Here is a 23,018-nt window from a genome sequence, read left to right as displayed (position 1 = left end):
GGTTTCTGCCTGCAAACTTTCAAATACCAAATAGGAAATGGCCATGTTTCCAGGGCCCGAGGGAGATGAGGCAGGAAGAAAGACCGCCCCTGATGATTTAAGGCCACCGGGATATGGCTCTGTAGTCTATCAAAAGCAGCTCTATTGTGTCCAGGCAGTGAGGGGGAATGCACTCTGAGGACAGTGCGTGGGACAGTGGACCACATCTCTCTACACTGGTTATTATTTCTGTAGTGAGCTTAGGGGCCGTGGAGCTAAGCCAGAGGTTGGATGCTGCCAAAGGTGATATATATGCATTATGGGTCCCTCGTAAGAGGTAGGAATCTTAAAATAGGTCAGGCGTGTACTGGAAAGAACTCGGCAGTCCCGCAAAGAGAAAAGTGACATTCCCTAGCTGCTTCGAAGCTTCAGGGGAAACAGAGTTTCCTGTGAACTTTGCAGCTGGCCTGACCTCTTTCCCCCTATGCGTCCCAGCTTGTTGAATAGTGGGGCTGGTTTTCATTTCATCTAATATATCGTTTTGTTTGTTTGTTTTGTTTTTCCAGACAGGGTTTCTCTGTGGTTTTGGAGGCTGTCCTGGAACTAGCTCTTATAGACCCGGCTCATTTAATAGGTTTTTTTTTTTTTGGCCTTTGTATTAAGCTTTTTTTTGGTATTAAGGTTTTTCATCTCTTATTTCTGGAACAGGCATGAGGTCACCTAAAAGGAATGTTGGGAGAATCTCTTTGTCACTCAGCCGATGGACCTATAATCTGTGATATCTGAAGCTTGACTTTCATTGTCAGTAGCTGTAATTTTTTTCCATGACAGAGTTTCTCTGTGTGGCTTTGGAGCTGGCACTCGCTTTGTAGATCAGGCTGGCCTTGAACTCACAAATATCTGCCTGTCTCCGGCTCCCGAGTGCTGGATTAAAGGTGAGCGCCACCACCACCTGGTGGTAACAGTGATCTTTAGCTCCACCTCTGAGACAATGTGTATATCACAAACCAAAAGGGAACGTTGAGACCATGTTCAATAAAGTCACAAACGATAAAAAAGCAACAAGCTGAGGGGCAGGACTTTCTGGATGACTCATTAATGTGTGTGTGTCGGGTCCAGTTGCTCTGAGTAAAGGAGCTCTCGTCACAGCCTTTAAAACTTCATTAAAACCAGGTCATGCCCCGGTGCCAAACGCACCTTTCTTTTTTTGATGGCTCAACTTCATTCTCAACTTGACTGGATTTCAGGTACCTAGGAAACACACTTCTTGCATATCGATAAGGGCATTTACGGAGAGGCTTATCTGAGGAGGAAGAAAGGAAGGTCTACATGGGATGTGGGCTATTTTTTTTTCTTTGTATTTGTCCCAGCAGTGAGAAGAATAACTAGCCACACATTTAAAACTGTAACGTATCTTTTCAGTGCTCTTAGAATTAGGCGTCCTAAAGCCACAGTTCCTGTCAGTTTCTCTGGTTTCATCTCCTCCACTCACGGCTCCCTTAGCTGCCACGCCTGCCCTCATCTACTCCGTAGTCCCAGCCTGGCTCCCATACCCAGACCCCTCATCTAGTACAACTCCTTCGCCCCTTGCTCAAGTTTTCCCAAAGGGATAAAATACGATCCCTGTCAATACAGTTAAGTGCCTTTTCCGACCCATTCTCTCATTTTTTCCTGATAGCTCAGCGACCCTTGGATTCAGTCCATCTCCCAAGTGTTAAGGTTGCAAGCCCGCACCATCATGTCTCATTACTTTTGAAAAGAAATGCAATTTACTGCAGATTTAACTTTTGTTTACCTCTGATTGTCCTGCTCTCCCATGAGAATAACCTCCCTGGGGCAGGGTTATAGTACATTACTGCTGCAGTTGGTGCTCAATTAATGTCTGTTCAGTGAATGCATACATGGGCAGCTTGTTGGCATTTTGTCAAGGGACCCAAGTGTTGTACACACCTAAGGGAGCTAGGACCTGCTGCTTTAATGTAAACTGTTTATTGGTATAGTCATGGCAGATCAGTGGACTACAACTGGTGTGCATAAGAAAATTTGCTTAACGAGGCAATTATTTTTTCTCTGTAAGTTTGAGGCCAGCCTGGTCTGCATTGTTAAGCCCTGTCTCAAAAATAAAAATAGAACAAATCTACCTAAGTAGTACCTACCTGTCAGATTCCATCAAATTAATATAAATGGCATACGAAGAAGGAGACAGAAATCAAAATTAGCAAAGGGGGAAATGGAAGCAAAATTAGCAGAAAAGCAGGAGAGAGGGAAAAGGTTTATTTGGGGCACAGAACTTTGGATGTCACTAGCAGCTGGACTATCTTTAGACCACTAAAATGTCTAGCACTACAGTTGTGTCCTAAAAACATAAACACCTGTCTAGTTTTCTGAGGTCTTTGCCTATATCTTTCAGTTTTCACTAGAAATTGCTTTTTTTTTTAACATGAAGGAGTGATCAAATCTAGTGTTAACATGTCTTCAAAAGGCTATGGTGATGGACCTAATGTAATCAAGATTTCACGGGCATATTTGGGTGGTGGTGGTGCATGCCTTTAATCCCAGTACTTGAAAAACAGAGGCAGGTGGATCTCTGTGATTTAGAGGTCAGCCTGGTCTACAGAGCAATTTCTAGGTCAGGCGGTGCTATTATATAAAGAAACCATGCCTCAGGAAAAAAGATTTCATATGCACTAGCTATTTCATAAAAGCGCTCCCTTGTGTCTAAAGAACTAGCTCTAGACGTATGAGTAGTGGAAGACAGATTTAGACAGCAGCCTAAAGGCAACTGCACATAAATAAATCAACAAGAAGAAGGCATCCCATCTTGAGCAATCCCAAGCTACAGTCTTCCCTGCTGAAGTAGAGGTTCTCCCTGTTCTGCACATCTAGGCAAACCAGACACAGTGCTCAGCCCCGATACAGACTTCAAGTGTCATTGTTTCACTTGTGAGACCTGCTTGACTGCTGTGTGGACAGATGGGCCTCTCAGAAAACAGTTCAACTTGGCCCAGTCATAAAGCTGTCACTGTTGAGAGCTGGCATACATCATTTCCTTTTCCCTCCCGTCATCTACGGCTTTGTGTTGGAGGTTTCGCCTGTGTGGTGCTGGGGACCGAACCATGACCTTGTGCACAGCAAGTCAGTGCTCCGCCACCTGGCCATGACGAGCAGCCTCCCTGCAATGGCTTAAGGTGTTCTCTGCTGGCATACTTGGTCCAGCTACTCCTTCCCTTTTACCTGTGTCTACCTTTGGACAGGAAGCGCCCATCCCATCAGCCCACCGCTGTTCTGTAAGTAGACACAGCTTGTTTTTGTTTCACAGGCCAACGCTGGAGAACTTTGCCTCAGGAGGCATCGTGTTCAGTCTCACCTGTGACTGAACTTTTGAGGAGGCTCTGAGCTTTAGATTTGTGAGCTGACACTGGACTGAGTTAAGACCTTTGGAATTACTGAGACGGAGTATGAAGTTAGGCAACAAAGGTGTGATGCTGCTGTTTGAATGCTCTCTTCAAAATTCACGCGTTGGAAATGTATTACTCAGTGTGGCAGTGTAAGTAATCTAATGGCAGACATTTAGGTCAGGAAGGTGTCACCATCATGAATATGATTATTCTATTAACTTAAAGGCCTTTACTAGCTCAAGGACACCTTCCAGGCTTTGAGAAACTTGAATTTAATAAACCATTTGTCAACTTTTGTTAAACCATATTTATTTTAATGTTTTATTAGCATATATTAATTAAACATAATGGATTTCATATACATGTAAATAGTGTATTGACATCATATTCAATCCTTCTCCATAATTCTCTTGTCCCTTTCAGGTAGGAGTTCGTTTATAGGTGCCTATGCACCTTTTTAGTATCTGTACCCCTGGTGGAAATGTCTCTCCCTTCTCCATCAACCCTTGACTATGTACAAATACTCAGGGATTCATCTCTTTATATGTTATTTGTTCTGCAGTATTTCCTTCCACTATTTTCCTAGAAATCCAAACCTCATTACTGTAAAGGATAGGACTAAAACAAATCAAAACGACAATTTCCCTAAAAATCATCAAGATTTTGTATCCTTGGAGATCTGAGTAACAGGCCTTGGTACTTTCAAGAAACAGTTGATAATACGGGTATAGGAGTAGTTTTCGAGCTTAGCCACAGAGCTACGGCCCCATAGAGGCTCTGGTACACCAGGGGTGGTGTCCAGAAGTGTCTGACACATGCTGCAGAACTTAAACAGACATGGCATCTGCGAACAGAGCTGGGACAGGACCGCAGCGAACACAGAGTGCAAGAGAGAACCCACTGTGGATCCAGAGAAGCCAACCAAACGTTCCTTCCCCCAGATTCTGGAATAATGATCTGTGACATCCTATCAACTATGAAAAGGGCTAGAAACACCGACACGTCAATAGCAACATAACTAAATTTAAGCTTGGAGAAGAGAAAGGAAAATAAACAAGGGAAATGAGAGCAGTCTGTAGTTCTTTGGGAGCAACAGGGGAGTAAAAAGGAAAATATAAGTGAAGTGCCTACGCCCCCTTCCTCATCTTACTCCAGATTGGGCCCCGCCCCCATTTATTACTTAATTTGGTCTCCGTTGTAGTTCTGTTCATTTGGTTTTTAAATACTATTGTGTGTGTGTGTACTCACATGCATGTGAGGGACGTGTGTGCCTTGGCTGATGGAACCCTGTGAGCCAGGGTTGTGTAGTAAGTGTCTTTCCTGGCTGAATCATATTCTCAAAGGTCCCATTCTCCCATTGTGACACTAGGATCCTGGGGACTTGGGAGTTTTAAAATGTGCCTGAGACAGTGTAGCCAGCAGGTATCTAGAATGAAGAAATGACACAAATCCAGAGACATGCTGGCAAATGTTCAGCTGTCAGCAGGCTTGAGAGCAAAAGAAGCCCTAGTTTCTAGTGGAGGCTGACTTCTGTGGTGTAAATACTTCCACTGAGGCTGATGTCAAACTCCCAGGTGATACCCTTAAACACAAGGTTGGTATGAAACACACACCAACAGCTCTTCCCAGCTGGGGCGAGCCAACTCCAACACATCCCCTTATTTACTTCCAAGCCCACACGCTTCACATTTTATTTCTTCCCATGATAAAAATTTATCCTTACAGAGAAAAAAAATCAAGAATGAATATCAGATTAACAAAACAAAATAGTAAGCTGTCTGAGGTGTCTGACTCTAGTCCAACCCATCAGGTAAGGACTGTAAAGAGTGATTCACTCATGTGTCAGATGAGGATAGTCAGGGTCTCCAGGCCTTCTATACATGGAATCACCTGGAAAACTTGTTACAATACAGATCGAGGGAAGAGTGGAGAGGTGTGAGAGTGGTCTCTGGATCGGAGGAAGATGGCTTATGCTCAAATCCATTTCCCCTTAACTGGTACTATGGCTTTGGGAAAGTTCCATACCTGTTGTTGCCAGTTTGCTCATTAGAAATGGAGATAATTATGATGATTACCTTGAGGATTTTTCTGGCAGATTAAAAGAGCAAATGTTTGTAAAGTGCTTACAATAGTGTTAACACACTACAGGTGTCCTTCGAGTAATAGCTACGGTTATTGTTGAGATGTCTGAAGGATTCTGAAAAAATTTCTCCAGTGATCCTTCCTTCCTTCTTTCCTTCCTTCCTCCCTCCCTCCCTCCCCGCTCCTTCCCTCTCTCCCTCCCTCCCTCCTTCTCTCCCTCCATTTTCTCTTTTTTCCCCCAATTTTCCAGACAGGGTTTCTCTGTGTTGCTTTGGAGGCTGTCCTGGAACTCGCTCTGTAGACCAGACTGGCTTCGGACTCACAGAGATCCTCCTGCCTCTGCCTCTCAAGTACTGGGATTAAAGGCATGCACCACCATACCCTGATTTTTTAATGTAGATGGCTTGGCTTACTCATAGATATCAGAGGAAACCCTTGAATCCCATGATTCTTATTCTCTGTTGAGTAGCTTCTTACAGGAACAAAACCAACTTAAGAGAGAATCTCAGAACTCTTCTCAAGAATTTAGGCCATTCTGCAAACCCTAAATGTACTATGGTTGCCTCAGAAAACCTCATATGTCTTTACTGGTCCATGGAAAACCCAGGTGGCAGGACATCACGCACTTCTTGTGACACAAAATAAGGAACAAATAAAACCTAATTCACAGTGTCTCATCTCTATGAGTGGTAGCACACAATGGTTAAATTACTACAAACATTATAAATTTTTCTAATCTTCTTGATATACATTTATATGTACATTATAAGCCATGATATCTTATCATAATAATATAAAAATAACTAAGACAGGGCTCTAGACTTGTTCCAACTCCAAGAACTGAAATAGTGTGGTCTAGTGCCTGAGGGTTAATCACCAGACCCCTAGTCCTAAGCAACTCTTAAGCACGGGTATCTCACAGCTCTCCCTATCATGATGATGTTATCAATTATATAGTGCATGCTACCTGGAGGCAATGCCTTTGTACTGGTCTTCTCAGGCTGACCATTGCAAAACACCATATTTGCATGAATCTACCACAGAAGTCAATTCTCCCCCGGTTCTGGAAATCAGGGTATTTTCATGTTGGTTCCTGGCTTACACAGGCCAGCATGGGAAGTGGGGGGAAGTACAGATTCTGCTCTCTTTTTTTAGTAGGCTGCAATCATACAGGACTATATCTCCACAGTCTTTTTCCCCCATTCCACTTCAGTTACCTCCTAAAGACCTTATACCCAAATAATATCACACTGGGAAGTAGGGCTTATCTACTTACTTTTCAATTTCAAACACCAAGACCAAGACAACTTATAGAAGAATGAGATTTTTGGAGACATACAATTCCAGAGGGTTAGTTGACGATCATCATGGTGAGGGGCATGTCAACAGGACTGGCAATAGAGTAGTAGCTGAGAGTTTACGTCTTGATCCACAGCATGAGGCAGAGATAGCTAACAGGCAATGGAGTGGGCTTTTGAAACCTCACAGCCTACTCCCAGTGACGTACCTCCTCCAACAGGACCACACCTTGTACTCCTTCCCTAACATTTCTACCAACTTGAGACCAATCATTCAGACATACGAGCCCATGGGGGCCATTCTTATTCACACCACCATGGAGCTCTTATACATGCATTTGGGTATGGGGGACGTAATCTGGCCTATGTTTAAGTGTTTGCCTATCCCGGCAGTGCTCCCAGATAACCATTCAGAAGCTTAACATAGATTACAAATGCTTGGCCAAAAGCTCAGACATGTTACTACCTCTCACATGAGAATTAACCCATATTTCTACCTAGGCTTTGCCACACGGCTCTTGGCTGGATACCTCATTTTCTACACGCCCCACTTCCTTGGTGTTTGGTTGGCATCTCCTCTGACTCCACCCTTCTTCTTCACAGCCTCCTTGGTGCCTGCCTGTCCCACCTAGACTTCCTGTCTAGCTACAGGCCAGTCAGCTTGTTATTGAGTCAATCAGAGTGACAAATCTTCACAGTGTAAAACGGGTTGTCCTACAACACTTTTTCAGTGGGAATTGTAGATAGTTTGACTTGGAGATATTTTTCATTTCATTTTCCCTCAGAAGCCATAGTGAATTTCTGTAATGGATTTCTCAAATTGTGGGTTGTGGAAAACAAAGGTAGTCTAATTATAGGACCTCTCCATTCCCCATGTTATACCTGTTGCCCTCAGAAAAGTCAGTCCATCTTACTAAACCCAGCTTCATCCTCTAGGAAAAGTGTGGAATAAGCTGAAGCTGATGAGGGTTAGATGAGAATTGCACACTACTTAACGTCATGCCAGAAAACATCGGTAAGTAAGATTTTTTTTTTTGTTTTTTTGAGACAGGGTTTCTCTGTGGCTTTGGAGCCAGTCCTAAAACTAGCTCTGTAGACCAGGCTGGTCTTGAACTCACAGAGATCCACCTGCCTCTGCCTCCCGAGTGCTGGGATTAAAGGCGTGCGTCACCACCCTGGCAGTAAGTAAGATCTTAAATGAGAATTGTACACTACTTAACACAGTGCCAGAAAAACATCAGTAAGTAATACCTTAATATGAGCTACAGTGATGAAATATGTTTAAACAAGTGTTAATTTATTCAGATGAGCAACACCAAACACTGAAGGGTATGCTAGAAATTTATTGAAAAATGTCAATCATTTCAATTCAAATTTTGGATATCACGAAAATCTCTTGTTCAAGAAAAAGAGAGCAGCAAGTTAATCCAGTCATTAGTTATTCACTGGGGTGTGTTTTACTTTATTCACAACTCTTCAATGTCACCAACTTTGTTATTTATGGTTGTCTTTTAGTAGAGGGGCCTGCTTTCAGTGAAATGCCAAGGAAAAGACAGTGAAAAAAAGGTATAATTTGTAGAATTTGGAGTTCTAAATTTAACTAGTATATCTGGAAAACAGCTAGTGAGTGCTGATACAAAATAATCATATTTATAAACATAAGATTGCTTTTATAAACAGTAAGCTAGATTTAAATGTAAAATTCTAAGCTAGCATAGGAAGAAAGTACAAAGTATTGAAAGAACAAAGCTAATTATACCATAAAGAGTGATGTGTAACCCAAAGCATTGTAATTAATATCAATTTATATATTGTGAAAAGTGGTCATGGTGGTCCATGACTTTAATCCCAGCACTTGGTAGGCAGAGGCAAGTAGATCTCTGAGTTAGAGGCCAGTCTAGTCTACATGGCACATTCTAGGCCAGCCAAGACCCTGTCTCAAACAAAATAGCAAATACAGAAAGTGTGATTTCAAAGGTTTTCTAGGTGTTTATAACCTTGTTTCTATCAAATGTAGATTTTCAACAAGGGGTTGAAACATGTCCCCTGTTTCAAGAAAAGGGAAGCTATATCTGAGTTTCTCAAGAGCTCTAGAGGATATTTGTAATGCTTAAGAAGAAACTGAATGTATGCAATTTTATGAGTTGTATTCAGAAGACCTACAAGGACAGAATTGTTAACTAGTGCTATAACATTCCAAAGTTGTTAGGCTCTGCCTACAGCTGTGCAAGGATGCAGGTTGACAAATCACACATGGCGGCTTGGCATCCATCCCAGTGACGAGCTTCTAATCAGCAGGATGCTCTGAGAGGTGGCTCTCACTGTTAACTCCACTTAGGAAATGACTGCGAGGCAAGGTCAAGAGAGATGCTAAGTTGCATATACAATGACTATCTGAAGATTGCTTTGAATTACGTCACTACGCAAATCAGCTTCCTCTTTTTCTCCAGGACTCTGGATGTCTTGCTGAGCCATACATTTCCTGTCCCCTTGTCCTTGCCTTCACTCCTTGGTACTTTTCACTCTTCCCACACCAAGTAGGTTCTTGTGAATTTAGAGAATAATCATTCATCTACTTATTCAGTCCACATACATAATTGTGTGTGCCAAGAAAAGAAGTCGGTGCCAGAGGGATAAATATGGATCAGAACATTTGCAGGAGCACCTCACATTGTGGTCAGAGAAACAGAAATGTATATAGTCACACTATTACTTGATAGTTGCCTCAAAAGGTCTGTGAACAGGCAGAGGAAGAGATGATATTCCCCTTTGGGAAAGTGTAAGTCTCTGGAAGGCAGCAATTTTGAGTGTGGGGAGAAAGTTCCAATCAGAAGTGACATCTGCACAACTTGAGATGTGTATGTAGCTGACAGGATTCATGGCGGGCAGGGAAGCTAGAGAGGGACTGGACTCACAATAAGATGTGGACATAAAATCCCAAGCAGAACACTTTTGCAGCAGACTTATATTTTACAACTTTATGGAATTCTAGAGGTCATGCAAACTAATCTCATTCTTTTATAAGAGAAACAAACTGAGACTTAGGGCAGCTACCTTACTCAGGACAAGAATAAAGGTAATCTCCAATTTGACTCTTCTGTTCTTTTCTATCTCATTCTTTTATAAGAGAAACAAACTGAGACTTAGGGCAGCTACCTTACTCAGGACAAGAATAAAGGTAATCTCCAATTTGACTCTTCTGTTCTTTTCTATCTCATTCTTTTATAAGAGAAACAAACTGAGACTTAGGGCAGCTACCTTACTCAGGACAAGAATAAAGGTAATCTCCAATTTGACTCTTCTGTTCTTTTCTCAGTGGCCACCAATTCAACCATGGTTCCTAGCATCCACTTAATAAAATTGGTCCCCCAAAGCCTAGACACTAGGTCTTTCTGAGCTCAATACACAAGTCACTGCAGCTGCCATTTAGTCTCTGTGTGCCTACAGACTCCGTGTCCTACTGACCTGTGCTGTTTTATAATGATCCTGCGGATTACCTGGGAACCACCTGGGTAATTTGCTACCAGTCTGAGGTATGGACTTCAATCACTGCATTAAAAATTTCTTTCTAGCCAGGTGTGATGGTGCACACCCCAGCACTCCGGGAGGCAGAGGCAGGCATGTTGGGGGGAAGTCTTATGTATATGTCAATAAAGCACTGCTGGCCAATAGGAATCTAGATAGGTGGGACTAGGAGTCCAGGAGGACTCTGGGAAGGAGAAACACAAGAGAGTCACGATGTAACGCCATGGGGTAGGAAGCCCGGAAACTTCTCCGGTAAGAGATACATTTAGATTAACAATTATGGGGTAATTACTTAAGTCAGAGCTAGCCAGTAAGAAACAAGCAAGGCCAACAGCTTCATAATCAATATAGCCTCCTGTGTGTTTATTTGGGACTGATGCGGCTCTAGAACCAGGCTGGCGGGAAGGCTTCTCTCAAGGAAAAGGCCTCCCTTTACACAGGCAGATCTCTGTGAGTTTGAAACCAGCCTGGTATACAAAGCAAGTTCCAGAAGAGCAGGGCTGTCTTGAAAAACAAAACCAAATGAAACCAAAACAATTTCTATATAAGGTAACATTCACAGATTCCAGGAGTCAGGAAGTGTCTTGGGTTATTGATGGTGATAGGGATTATTCTATTTACTACACAGAATATCCTTGACTATGAATTGGAAGCATGGTAAGATATGTACCAGAGTGTTCCTTGGGAACACAGAAACACAAGCCAGATGAGAAGAGTCAAGATAAGAAGTGTTCATTAATGGCTCTGTTTATGGGGAATCCGATAAACCTGAAAGGTTTGGTCTAGTCTTTATCTTGTCAGAGAGGGAAAACGAGTTTAGTCTCCATGTGCTCATAGTAAATGCTTCAACAATACTTTAAAAAATTAATTGTGGTTGGTGTGTGCGTGATATGTGTATGGGCATGTGTGCCATGGTGTGTTTGTGGAGAGCAGAGAACTCTGTAGCACTGGTTTCCTCCCTCCACCTTTACTGAAGTTGCAGGGATTGACTTCAGGTTGCGAGGCTGCACCTGTGCCAGCTGAGTCTCCTTGCTGCCCACAACACTATTGAACTGTACATTTCAGGAGGTTAGAATACTGGATTTTCATATGCCCTTTCACAACACAAGAAAAAGCATTGCTATGAGTGTTGAAACTGTTATTTAAAAAAAAAAAACTTGAAACAAGTGGCTGAAGAGATGGCTCAGACGTTAAGAGCACTGTCTGCTCTTCCAGAGGCCCTGAGTTCAATCCCAGCAACCACATGGTGGCTCACAACCATCTACAATGCATTCTGGTGCTCTCTTCTGGTCTGCAGGCATACATGCAGGCAGAACACCATATACATAACAAATACATGACAAAAAAGTTTGAAACACAGAGCCATCCTATGGACTTGCTCGTGGTTGCTGACTACAGTCCTAAACAGCACAACCCCCCACTGTTATCAGCTCCCTGCCTTCAAGTATCAATCTCCTACCCCCACCTCCAGACAGGTTTCTCTGTGTAACCGCCCTCGATGTCCTGCGACTATCTCTGTAGACCAGGCTGGCCTTGAACTCACAGATCTGCCCACCTATTTCCTGAGTGTGCCACCACTGCTTGGCTTCAGTTTTTAAAAACTAACAGAATGTTACAAGCACAATGGAGAATTGAACTAAGCATACTGGGGAGGCAGAAGGGATCTTTTCTCAGGTCAAAGACAGTTAATAGAAAAGCAGTGAATAGAATTTAGCTGTCCACGTACCTTCCTGTTGTCACTTGGAAGTATTTATTTGTTTTGCATATTTTAAACAATATCTTTATTAATTCTTTGAGAATTTCTCACAACATATTTTGAGCATATCCACTGCCCCCATTTCCCAACTCTTTCCATAACCACCCTGTCCACTTGAAGTTTCTTTTCCCCTTGCTTATATTCCTTAATAGTTAGAAAAGCTTTGAGTGGGTTGTTTCATAAATACAGACTAAATTAAAGTCTTCTAGAAATAGTTCTCTAGTGTTGGTCTCCAGAAAGAAAAATCCCATTGGCCATTAGCTACTTTTAGGGACCAATATTCCTTTACTCCTCTTCTCTATGTGTTGACACTGAAAAACTGGCAACGTGGAGGCAGTTACCATTATGCTCTGAGTGTCCCACTTTCTAAGGGTGGAGCAAACAGGAAGACAAATAAAGCTCCCTCAGGTCAGCGGGGGAAGAGTCTAAAATTAAACCTTGACTGAAATGCTTAGGGTGCAATGTTCATTTGTCTGAGAGTGAAGAAAAGCAAGCTAAAGGAGTTTTGTCTTGCATGACAGAATTTGTAATGATTTGCTTCTTTTCATTTGCCTGGGGAAAACAACTAACTCTTACCTAGTTCTAAGACTTGTGTAGTATTTGATAGGTTGGGGAAACACACTTTACTGAATACAGTGTGCTTAAAGTAGTCTTTCGTACCAGACTTTCCTGGTATGCCCAACGGCTTGCTTATCTAAAAAACGCCAGCTCCTCCTCAGGACACCCTCTGAGAACTTGTCTTTCCATCATAGTTGTAAGGCTCAGCCATTTTCTGACCCAGAGACTTCCATCTTATGCTGAGGTGACCACTCCATGAACTTGGTGACATGCCAAGTACATAAGGACTAAAAACCCTTTTCAGAAATACTGGTGTGGTCTGTGCTGGACTAATGAGCCATAGATGTAACTTGTTCCTCCAAACAATGCTTGACCAACCCCTGTAATTCACTTACATTTTCTCTTTTTAACCAGTAAAAGGACATTCAATCCCTTTCCAAATGGGACATGTTGTAGATTTACTGACATCTGTGCTCCTTGAATTACAATTCTAAGACCTTCAAATAAACACTTAAAAACAAAAAACCAACCAAACAAAAAAACCTTAAAGCCTTATCTGCCCTCTTAAGATGGAAATAATGTATCGAAAGTTTTAGGTAAATGTTCTAGTTGGTTCTTACTTAAACAAGCACGTGTAATTCATATGTGAGGCTGGTAGTGAGTTAGTAAGCTCAGAAAAATAAGCCAGCCAGCAATGCATTCACAGTCAACTGTCCCGCAGAGAGCTGCATGCTCTGCTCTGAGCATGGAACTTGGAATATGGTCTGCCCAGTATGTGACAGGAGGGGGTTGCTGTTTTCTTAGGTTTGAAAAATCTATCGTGGCTATGGAACCAGTCTTTCTTCTTAGGAGAGTCAGCTAAGTGATTTAAGTATTTTGATGTCTGAAACGTCTTCAAACGGCATAAAAATGCATGCGCACTTTTTGTGTACACGGCATATTTTCATAAGGGCGAGGAACGGCATGTTTAAAGTCCCTTAGCAAAGAGCACTCACTAACGAGAGCATCAGAGCAGTAATTTCAATTTTTCCTTTGGGCTTGTAGTGCTATTGCTTTTTTTTTTTTTAAGTTTTTTTTTTTTTTGGTGCATGCCAAGCGTTGTTTATTTAGCCTCATCCAGGTGCACAGGAGCTGTTAAAGCATACTAAACTTAAAACAAAACAAAAACCCAGTTACAACTGCAGGCTGCCCAGAGTAAATAAAGTATAGAACCACACAACGTTCCGCAGAATTGTGTGATTATATATTCACTTTCTAAAGGCATTGTAGCTTGTTTGTGTTTTTCTATCATAACTGCATTAAAGCCTGGCTTTTCCTTTTTGCCAACACAAACTGAGACAGCCATTTGGTTCTGGTCTATGCATATATCCCAGAAAGTAGAGTTTTTGTTGTTTTTTTTTTAACCCATCCACTCATCACTGAATTCTGCACGCCTTCATAAGTTACTTCTTGAAATAATTTCAGTCAGTTAAGAAACTCAGAGTCACCATTTTATAACGTCTGGGTCTTACTCTGAGATTTCAGGAAGCCACACATTTAGAAAAGAGCCGCCCGAGGCAGAAGGCTGACGTACTTTTAAAGGGCACTCAGGGCTTCCTACAGAGAACTAAAAAGAGTCAAACGCTCAGTGTCCACGACAGGCAGGCCCGCGGGTCAGCCGGGAGCCCCGGGGTTGGCGGCGGGCTCCGGCGGCCAGGAAAGCGCTCGCGGGACTCGGATGCGCGGGGCAGAGCCGGTCTGGCGGAGGCCCAGGGCCTGCAGCCCGTGCCCCGCTCGCCGCGCTGACCTCGGCGCCTCCGCCCGCCAGGCGGCCATCTTGGTGAGGGTCAGGCCGCGGGGTGCGACCCGGCTGCAGCCTGGGGTCTCGCGGTGGCGGACGACGCCCAGCACCGAAGATGGCGAGGCGGCGGGCGCTGAGGCGCTGCGTGCAGCTGCTCGCGCTCTCGGCGGAGCCGGGCCGGCGGGGCCGCGGGCGGAGGAGCGCGGACTCCGGGGCCGGCGGGGCCACCGGGCCCGCCGCGGAGGCTCAGACGCGACGCCACGCGCGCCCGGTCGCCCTCCGCGCCAGGTGAGCCCGCCTCTCGCCCCGCCCCTCGCAGGCTGGCCCCGCCCCCAGCATGCGCTGCCCTCCCTCCGTCCCGCCCTCTAACCTCGTCCCCACCTCTAACCCCGCCCCCGCCCCCCCAGCCCCGCCCCGCGGCGGCCCCGCCCCCCTGTGCAGCGCGCCGGCTCCCCGGAACCCGAGTGGCCTCGGGGGAACCGTCCTACAGTTACCCAGCACCCTCGCGGGAGGCGGTTTCCGCGGCCGCGGCTCTTCTTCGCGGCGGGATCGCTCCTTTCTCCCGGTGCCGGTGTGGCGCAGCCTTTCCGGGGCTGTTTGGACGAAGTAGAGCGGGCAGCGAGTAGGTTTCCAGTCCCGCAGCCCGGCCTCCGCCTGGAGATGCTGCGCTTGTGAGCGGCAGGCTTCTCGGGAATTGCCGCCCCGAGGGGCTGCGGAGCCCGCGCCCCTGGGGCCGCCGCAGTGTTAGCCATCTAGGCGGGAGTGCCTGCGTGGGCGATTGAAGACCCTAGGCTCCCTGCAGAGCCCCAGGCTGCAGCTTCACGATGGGAATATAAGTGGTGTATCTTCGTTGGTTTGTATGCAGATGAGGGGTCCACAACTTAGGACAGCTTATTTCGGCTTCATCTGTAGTATTTAATCTTAAGTCCATCCCCAAAGCATTCTGGCTTTTTTTTCCCCTTAAAGTAACTGTAACTTACTTAACCACGGAATGAGCAAAAGCAGGAGAGGAAAGGGAGGCGAGGGGCGATTTTTTTTTTGTTTTGTTTTGTTTTGTTTTGGTCCTGTGTTTGCTTCTTAGACGACTGAAGGCGTTGAGATGGACTCCCTTTCCCAAGGAGCGCGGTATGACCCTGGTAGCTGTGAATATGCTTCCCGGTCTCCAGTCGAACCTGGATGACGTGTGACCCCCAATCGGACCCAGAAAACATTAAGGGAAAAAGAAAAGTCATAGCCTCTAAAAAGCCGGACGCTTCTTGCTGTGCCCTTACTGTAGGGCGCCTTAAAAATTGTTATTCCATGACTTGCTTGGGAGGTTTTGGCTTAGCATGAAGTCAGAAAGTCACCCTTGCAACACATGTCTCTGTCAATTAAGAAATCATTTTCATCTCTATTAACAGATGGAGTTGTAACAGTTCCGTTTCTGTTTTGTTACATTGAGTAGGAGTTAGTGATAACTACACGGTTTGTTTAGAAAGAAGTTACATAATATTTAAAAGAACGATTACCTGGTTCTTACAACAGTCCGTATTTTAAAATAGTTTGATTTTTGTTGTAAGAAAATATTAGCTCTGTTAAAGAATTTCAGGGCAAGTATGTATGCTTAAAATCAGAATCTAAGAGGAATCGAGGGTTTAAAATGGGTTTAAGTCACCTGGAAATACAGCCATACTTTTCAAAGGTTTTGTTAACATTTTTGCAGACTTGCTGGCTTCATGAATTTATAGCAGGTATCCAAGAGACAAAAGTCCTTAGTGAATGTCTCATGTCTTTATTTCCATTCACAATTCCAAATCAGAGTGGACAGAGTCTACATTCCAAAACTGAGTCTTAAAATTGGTCCAGTATGACTGTCTGAAAGACATTTTACCATAAGCATTCTGTCATAAGGTCTGGGTTGTCTTATTTGATAAGGGTTTCCTTATACTTAGTTCTTTTGTCATACCTATCGGTTTGAAAGAAGTCTTATGTCCCTTTAGATATTTATTTAGAAAGCCAGGAGGATTTCTATGGAAATTCAGCTTCTATGTGGAATTAATATTTGACTTTAATTTTGATTTTTTCTCTCAGTGATGGGTAGCTATAACTATAGTGGGGTTTTCCATCCCTTTTCATTCTGCGGAATGTGACTGCATGGAGTGCCCTGTGTATCAGATGTTTTAGATTGAAATAATATAAGTAAAATGTGTTTTAATTGAAATATTATTAGGGAGATGAACTGTGCACATTTTTAAAGAACATTTTCATTTTGAAAACCTGTAAAGAACATGTATAAAATTGGCATAAAAAGAAATTCCAGTGATTTCTACTGTAAGGTTCAAGTAATGGTTCATTCTAATTTCTATAGCATTGTCATAACTCAGTGCTTTACTTGGCCTGTCTTTTCAATTTAGTAACTATTGATTATGATCTACTTTATTAATCAGCCTTTACAAGAGATTATATATATGTATACATATATATTTATTCATTCTTGGATAGCCCCAAGAGCAATATATATATGTATAGTCATACATAGTCTGCTGCCAACTAACCTTAGTAATGTATTATAACTTAATAACTTTTCAAGCTCTTTCAAGGTAGTTTAGGCCATTAACTCTGGTTCATGTTAGACAGATGAAGCAGCCAAGCCAAGATGGCACAGTATAGGTTGCCAACACAATGTGGACTGCACCCTAAACCCTATAAAAAGTTAGGGATGGTCGTTAGCATTGGTTCTGGAGGCACAGGACTCCATTAGATGGATCAGCATAATTAAAAGTGTGATTGAAAAACAAATCTACTGTTGGGTGTGGGAGCGCATGCATTCAGGAGGCAGAGAGCCCATGCATTCAGGAGGCAGAGACAGGCCCTGGGATTGTGAGTAGGAGGCTAGTCTTGGTTACATAGAAAGTTCCAGGCTAACTTGGGATACCTACCTAGCAAGATTGAAGAGAACAAAAAGGGAGAAGGGAGGATGAATTCTGCCTGGCATGCTGAACAATATCTTTCCTCTTTAACAGAGCAGGTTCTGTGTTTTTGTACTTGGGACCTTTCCCAGATTAAGGAGCACTAACATGCCAATCAAAACAGTAAATGTCTGACAAATTCTGTGTGATTTTTGTAGTCCTCCTCAGTTATAAGAATAAAATTTTGAGGGTAAAGAGACACTTGGTTTTCTTGTTCTTATTAACAGTCCTTAAACTGATTCTTGTCTGTTTTGCTTATCAGACCCTACAGCTATTCGATAACCACAATAATTTGTCCCTATTCTCAGCATACAAAGATATTTGTTTCCTTTCAAAGTGTGTTTAGTTTGCTTAGAAAGTTCATGGAAAGCTAAGTTTCCTTTCTTCCACGGTAACTAATAAAAGATTCAAGTTTCTGGATTTAATTTTTTTAAAACTAAAATAAGTCCTGGACATGAGGTAGAACATGTCTTTCTTCCTCATGTACTGACCGTGTTCTTTGACTGCTGTTCTGAGGATTTCTAGGTGAGATCTGATCTTAATTATGTAAGATAATTAAGGGGTTAGCGTGGCTAATAGACTAGGCTCCTGGCCCAATCCAGATCCTGGGAACGTCATGTAACTCCGTAGTCTGACTTGCTCTGCCTGTAAAGAGATCACACATGTGATGGCTTTTATCATGGGAGAGACAGTCAGATGGGAAGAGACCCTGGAGGTTATGGACCAGGTTCAACCTCTCTAGCTTGCAGATCTACTTCTCTCGTAAAAGCTCAGCTTATGACATTCAAAGCTGCTGCTACCATTTCCTTTTAATTGTTGAGGGAGTGTTGATTCCTTCATGTTTGCTTGGTTTTCTGTGTAAACATTTTGTCTGTTGTGTGTACATGTCTGCTGTTTGTAGCCTGTTTTTTTAATGGGGTTAATGCTGATGAACAATGATGAGTATTCTTCCAATGAGGAATTTCACCTAATAAACTTTTGATCTCAGCAGCAGTCTCTTGGTTCAGCATGTTTATGCACAGCTTTGTAGTTTGCTTTTGCATGGCCATTCAGATATTTTCAACCATAATTTTTTTTTTTTTTTTTTTTTTTTTTGCTGAGACAGGGTTTCTCTGTATGTAGCTTTGTAGACCAGACTGGTCTTGAACTCACAGAGATCCACCTGCCTCTGCCTCCCAAGTGCTGGGATTAAAGGCATGTGCCACCAATTTGCAGACCATGTAAAAGTAAAAGAGTGTTTTTTCTTTGTTTTCCTCTTTTTAAAAATAAATTATTTAATTTTATTGGTGTGAGGTGTCAGATCCCCTGGAACTGAGTTACAGGCAGCTGTGAGCTGCCATGTGGGTGCTGGGAGTTGACCCTGAGTCCTCTGGAAGGGCAGTCAGTGTTCTCAACTACTGAGTCATCTATCTCCGACCTCCCAAATAATTTCTTTTTCCAAGAACTAGTGCCTACTAAGTGTCTACTAAGAGCTTCTTACTTTGACAATGAAAAAGTCACATTATTGGAAGAAAAATAAGGTTAACCTTGTCTCTATGTCAATACTGGTAACTGTTGGTTCTACTAGATTCAGCTATATTACTGGTGGGAAGAGTGGACTTTGGGGTTTGATCAGCATGGGTTGGATCCCAAGAGTCAACTGTTACTAACTTTTTGACTTTATAAAAGCCCTATCTTTAGTTGTTGTTGTTTTTAAAGCTCTTTTAAACTTTCTAATTATGGCAGTTGTATTGGGACAGTTTGTAAAATTGCTTAAATGTGTTTCTCCTCCCTGTGGAAGAAGTACAAAACTGGACTGTCTGGACAGTGTGGTGAGTACCATTTCTAGGATGTGGCTCCGGATGGCATCACATAGCAAGATGCTGGAGGAAGCTGGAGTTGGGTTGCCTTTCTCTTGAGGAGACTACTGGCAGCACCCCATGTGACTGTCTTGGATCGAGGAGAACATGGCCAGCATGGTCATCTGTGCCTTTCTGGAAGGCTGAAGATGCAGCTGCTGAGCTCTGTTATGTGCTAAGCAGAAGGGAGACTGGATTTTATGGTGGATCTCTTTTAGTCTTCACCTTATTCAACTGTAGACCCCAGCCTACCAGCTCTTCCCCATGGCTCTTCCATAATTAGTGGAGTTAGCGGGCACCCTTTGTGTACCTACGTCTCTTTGTCCTTTACTTTTCCTTCTCTGCTTATTTCATTTTCAGCAGGTGATAAAAAAAACAACCAAAAACCAAGACAACTCCAGTCTCCCTCCACCTCCATGAGCAACTAGAAATTTAAGCCCTGTTCTTCATTTGTTCTCTCCACAAGTATTTGTTGAACCCTTAGCACTTGTGTATTGCTGCTACGTATTGTTATAAGCAGCGTGAATTATTGCTGATTGTAGTTTTTTCCTTGGTTTCACTCCCTGGGAGCAGAGCCAAGTTAGAGACTCAGGTGAACTAAATATAGTCTGTAGGTGGCAAGGTGGCCTCCTACTCTAGTGGCACTTATGTAGGGTTGAGTGTAGGGTATGTGACTGTGGAAGAGCCGATTCATGATAGATACATGTCATGCTAGCCTGAATTCTAGAATCCCAGAGAGACCCTTGGGACCTTCCTAAATGCCCGAACTGCTTTGTGCTGATGACTAATGACTTAAAGCACAATAGTGGTTCTCACCCTTAGCGTCTCACCCATAAGACTTTGTCCCAGGCTGGACAAGAAATATTCCAAGAAGGCTTATTGGTCGCATGCTGGAGATTGGATCCCTTTTCTTCTTAAAGATTGATTAATTCTGCACACAGCATTCTGCCTGCATTGCATGCTTGAAGAGGACATAGGAACACTTAGATGGCTGGGAACCACCATGTGGGTGCTGGGAATTGAACTCAGGACCTCAGGAAGAGCAGCCAGTGCTCTTAACCTCCGAGCTATCTCTACCCGCCCCCATCCTTGACAACTTGGTTTGATCCTTGAGAGGAGGTGGGAAGTATGGAGCTAAGCCATCTTTGAATGAAGAGGGAAGACACTGAAATGCTGTAGGGCATGGTTTGTTTAGAGCTGACCTTGCTTGCCTTCTGTGCTCTTGCCACTGTGGAAATTACCTCCGGGGCTCCAAACCCTGTGGGAAGATCTGGGTCCATGCTAGTACTAGAAGTCTGCAGTCTTTGCTTTTAGGGGACAGTGAAGGAAGGTGGAGGGGATGTGTAGAGAAGACTCTTCAAGGCTTAGAAGCCTCTAGAATCTGGTAGGAATCTTGGGCACAGTAGTCTTATTTTTAAGATTTGTGTGAATTCCAAGAACACTAGGATCCCCATTAATCAGATATAAAAGTGAACACCGCTGGGCGTTGGTGGCACACGCCTTTAATCCCAGCACTCGGGAGGCAAAGGCAGGTAGGTGAGTTTGAGGCCAGCCTGGTCTACAGAGCGAGTTCCAGGACAGCCTCCAAAACAATACAGAGAAACCCTGCCTCGAAAAACCAAAAAAAAAAAAAAAAAAAAAAAAAAAAGTGAGGACGCATTTCAGAGTTGACTCCATTTTTGTTTAGTTATGCCATAGTTTTTTAGAACACATATGAGTGTTTTAGAGTGTAATGAGACAGTGGTTACTGTGTGGGAGTTACTGGACTAAGAATTATGGAACTAAAGCATAGAGAGGAATGTAAGCAGCAAAGTTTAGACATTTTTATTTGGCTTTTTGAGATGGAGTTTCTCTGTGTAGCCCTGGCTGTCCTGGAACTCACTCTATAGATCAGGCTGGCCTTGAATTACTGAGTGCTGGGATTAAAGCCTGAGAAGTATTTATTTTTAAATATTTGTGATTTTTTTCCTGATAGTTAATTCTTTTTAGCTGTAGGAAAAGGGTGCCTGGCCTCAATTCCAAGGTGTTTTTAAAGGAAAAAAAAATCACAAGCAGCGTGGTACGTGCCTTGGCTGTTCAGGGTTCATTAACATGGGGGGCTAGGGGAATTTCAAAATGGTTACTAACGCCCACGAGGACAGTTGTGGCAAGAAGATGCTATTTACCAAAATTAGCATTGCCTGACCACCCGGATGGGGTTACTCTGTCTGGGATGGCACGGTTTGGGTGCTCCTCGGAACTGTTTATGGTTCCTTAGCTGGAGCTGAATCGGCCTTGCTCCTACACTGTTAAATATGCTCTTGTAGCTTACTGCACGCTCCCCATTCATTAGCAGACTATACTGAGTTGAACTCAAGGGTCTCTGCCCGTTTGACCCTGTGGTTTTATTAGTGACCTGAAACTGCTTGCGGGCTGCCCTCTGATGCTGGGTTTGTACTAAAGTGGCAGGGGACAGTTGAGCAGGGCCTGACCTCAGTAGTGCCTTGGACCTGGGCCCTTGTAAAAATCTCTACTGTTTGTTGGTGTTGCTATAACACAGATAACACATCTGCCATTCTGCCACTTAGAACCTTTAGTGACTCAAATGCATTTCCCGCCCCCACCTCCCGCATGTCCAACATGCACAAGTCCTTTTTGGCCTTCCATTGAGAGGGTTATGTGCCTTTTCAGGATCTCTGATCCTCTGTATTACGTGGCCAGAAGTGTGAGCTACTTGCCATGTAAGGTTTCCTCATGGCTCTGTGAACTTGGGTCGCTGGCTTTGGAAATGCTTTATTCTAAAGACTACCATTTTCATCCTCTGAAGCTGATCTTCCATAAACATGATAGGTAGCAAGCCAACGTCTGTATAGCTGCTTAGGCTTGGAACTCACCCCCCCCAACTCCCCTAGTACTTTAAAAGTAGATCTTAAGTGGTCATTCAGACAGTGTTTGTTAAACACAATATGACAAGTACAGTCACCCTATAGTTAGATCTTAATGTCTGTCACGTTTGTCATACAGCCTCTTCTGAAATGCCTTCTTGTGTTCTGAAAGACCACTGGCCTAGCTTTGAGCCCATGACGTTACTCTTCCACGGCCTGTTCTCAGATAACAATCTTTCGTGAAGTTCTTTCCAGGCACAGAGAGCTTCCTTCCAGGCTTGGGGAAGTGGGAGGGGCTGGCTAGGGCAAGCCTCAGTTAGAGGAGACAGGCTTGGTAGCCCGAGCGGAGTCTAAGGGTTGTTACAATTCCAGAGGTGGAAGCGACTTTAGCGCTATGGCCTAGTCTTCTAATTTTGTAGTGGATGAAAGCGAGGCTCGGCAAAGTTAGGTGACTTTTTAAAGGCTACGGAACTTGGTGCATCCATTGAAGGCCTGACCCAAGTCAACCCACACTGTGCACTGCTGCTCTTCTAAAGACACGGTTCTCCATTTCTTTTCTTTCTTTCTTTCTTTCTTTCTTTCTTTCTTTCTTTCTTTCTTTCTTTCTTTCTTTCTTTCTTTCTTTTTTTCCCCGAGAAACCGTTTCTCTGTATTGTTTTGGAGGCTGTCCTGGAACTCGCTCAGTAGACCAGGCTGGCCTCGAACTCACAGAGATCCGCCTGCCTCTGTCTCCTGAGTGCTGGGATTAAAGGTGTGTGTCATCAACGCCCGGCTCCATTGCTTTTCATGGCTTGCATTTGCACAGAAAGTTTTCTTTATTGTGGTTGTGACAGAGTCAGCAGAGGAAAAGAATACCCACATTTTGGAAGCACAGTTTTGTTACAGCATTGACTTAAGGAATGGTGAATGTGCCTGTAAAGTCATTGGTATATTTCGAGCTTAGTTTCCGGTAAAGTCATTGGCATATTTCGAGCTTAGTTTCCGGTAAAGTC

General features: G+C 43.5%; 1 protein-coding gene across 2 annotated transcripts in view; it reads left to right on the top strand.

The window, feature by feature from the left end:
- The first annotated feature begins 14,820 nt into the window (after window positions 1-14,820).
- Window positions 14,821-23,018, top strand: part of Napepld (N-acyl phosphatidylethanolamine phospholipase D) — a 43,609-nt gene continuing 35,411 nt past the window's right edge. Inside the window, exon 1 of one of the 2 annotated variants that reach the window (XM_005080865.4) lies at window positions 14,821-14,998. The gene's annotated coding sequence lies outside the window, so the exon portion shown is untranslated. The remainder of the gene's footprint in view (window positions 14,999-23,018) is intronic. The other variant, XM_040735132.1, reaches the window with a different exon arrangement.

The sequence above is a fragment of the Mesocricetus auratus genome, unplaced genomic scaffold, assembly GCF_017639785.1.
Source record: "Mesocricetus auratus isolate SY011 unplaced genomic scaffold, BCM_Maur_2.0 Super-Scaffold_100043, whole genome shotgun sequence".
In the NCBI taxonomy this organism is placed as follows: domain Eukaryota; kingdom Metazoa; phylum Chordata; class Mammalia; order Rodentia; family Cricetidae; genus Mesocricetus; species Mesocricetus auratus.
Note: the sequence above shows the minus strand (reverse complement) of the source record. Positions and strands in the feature narration are given on the sequence as shown.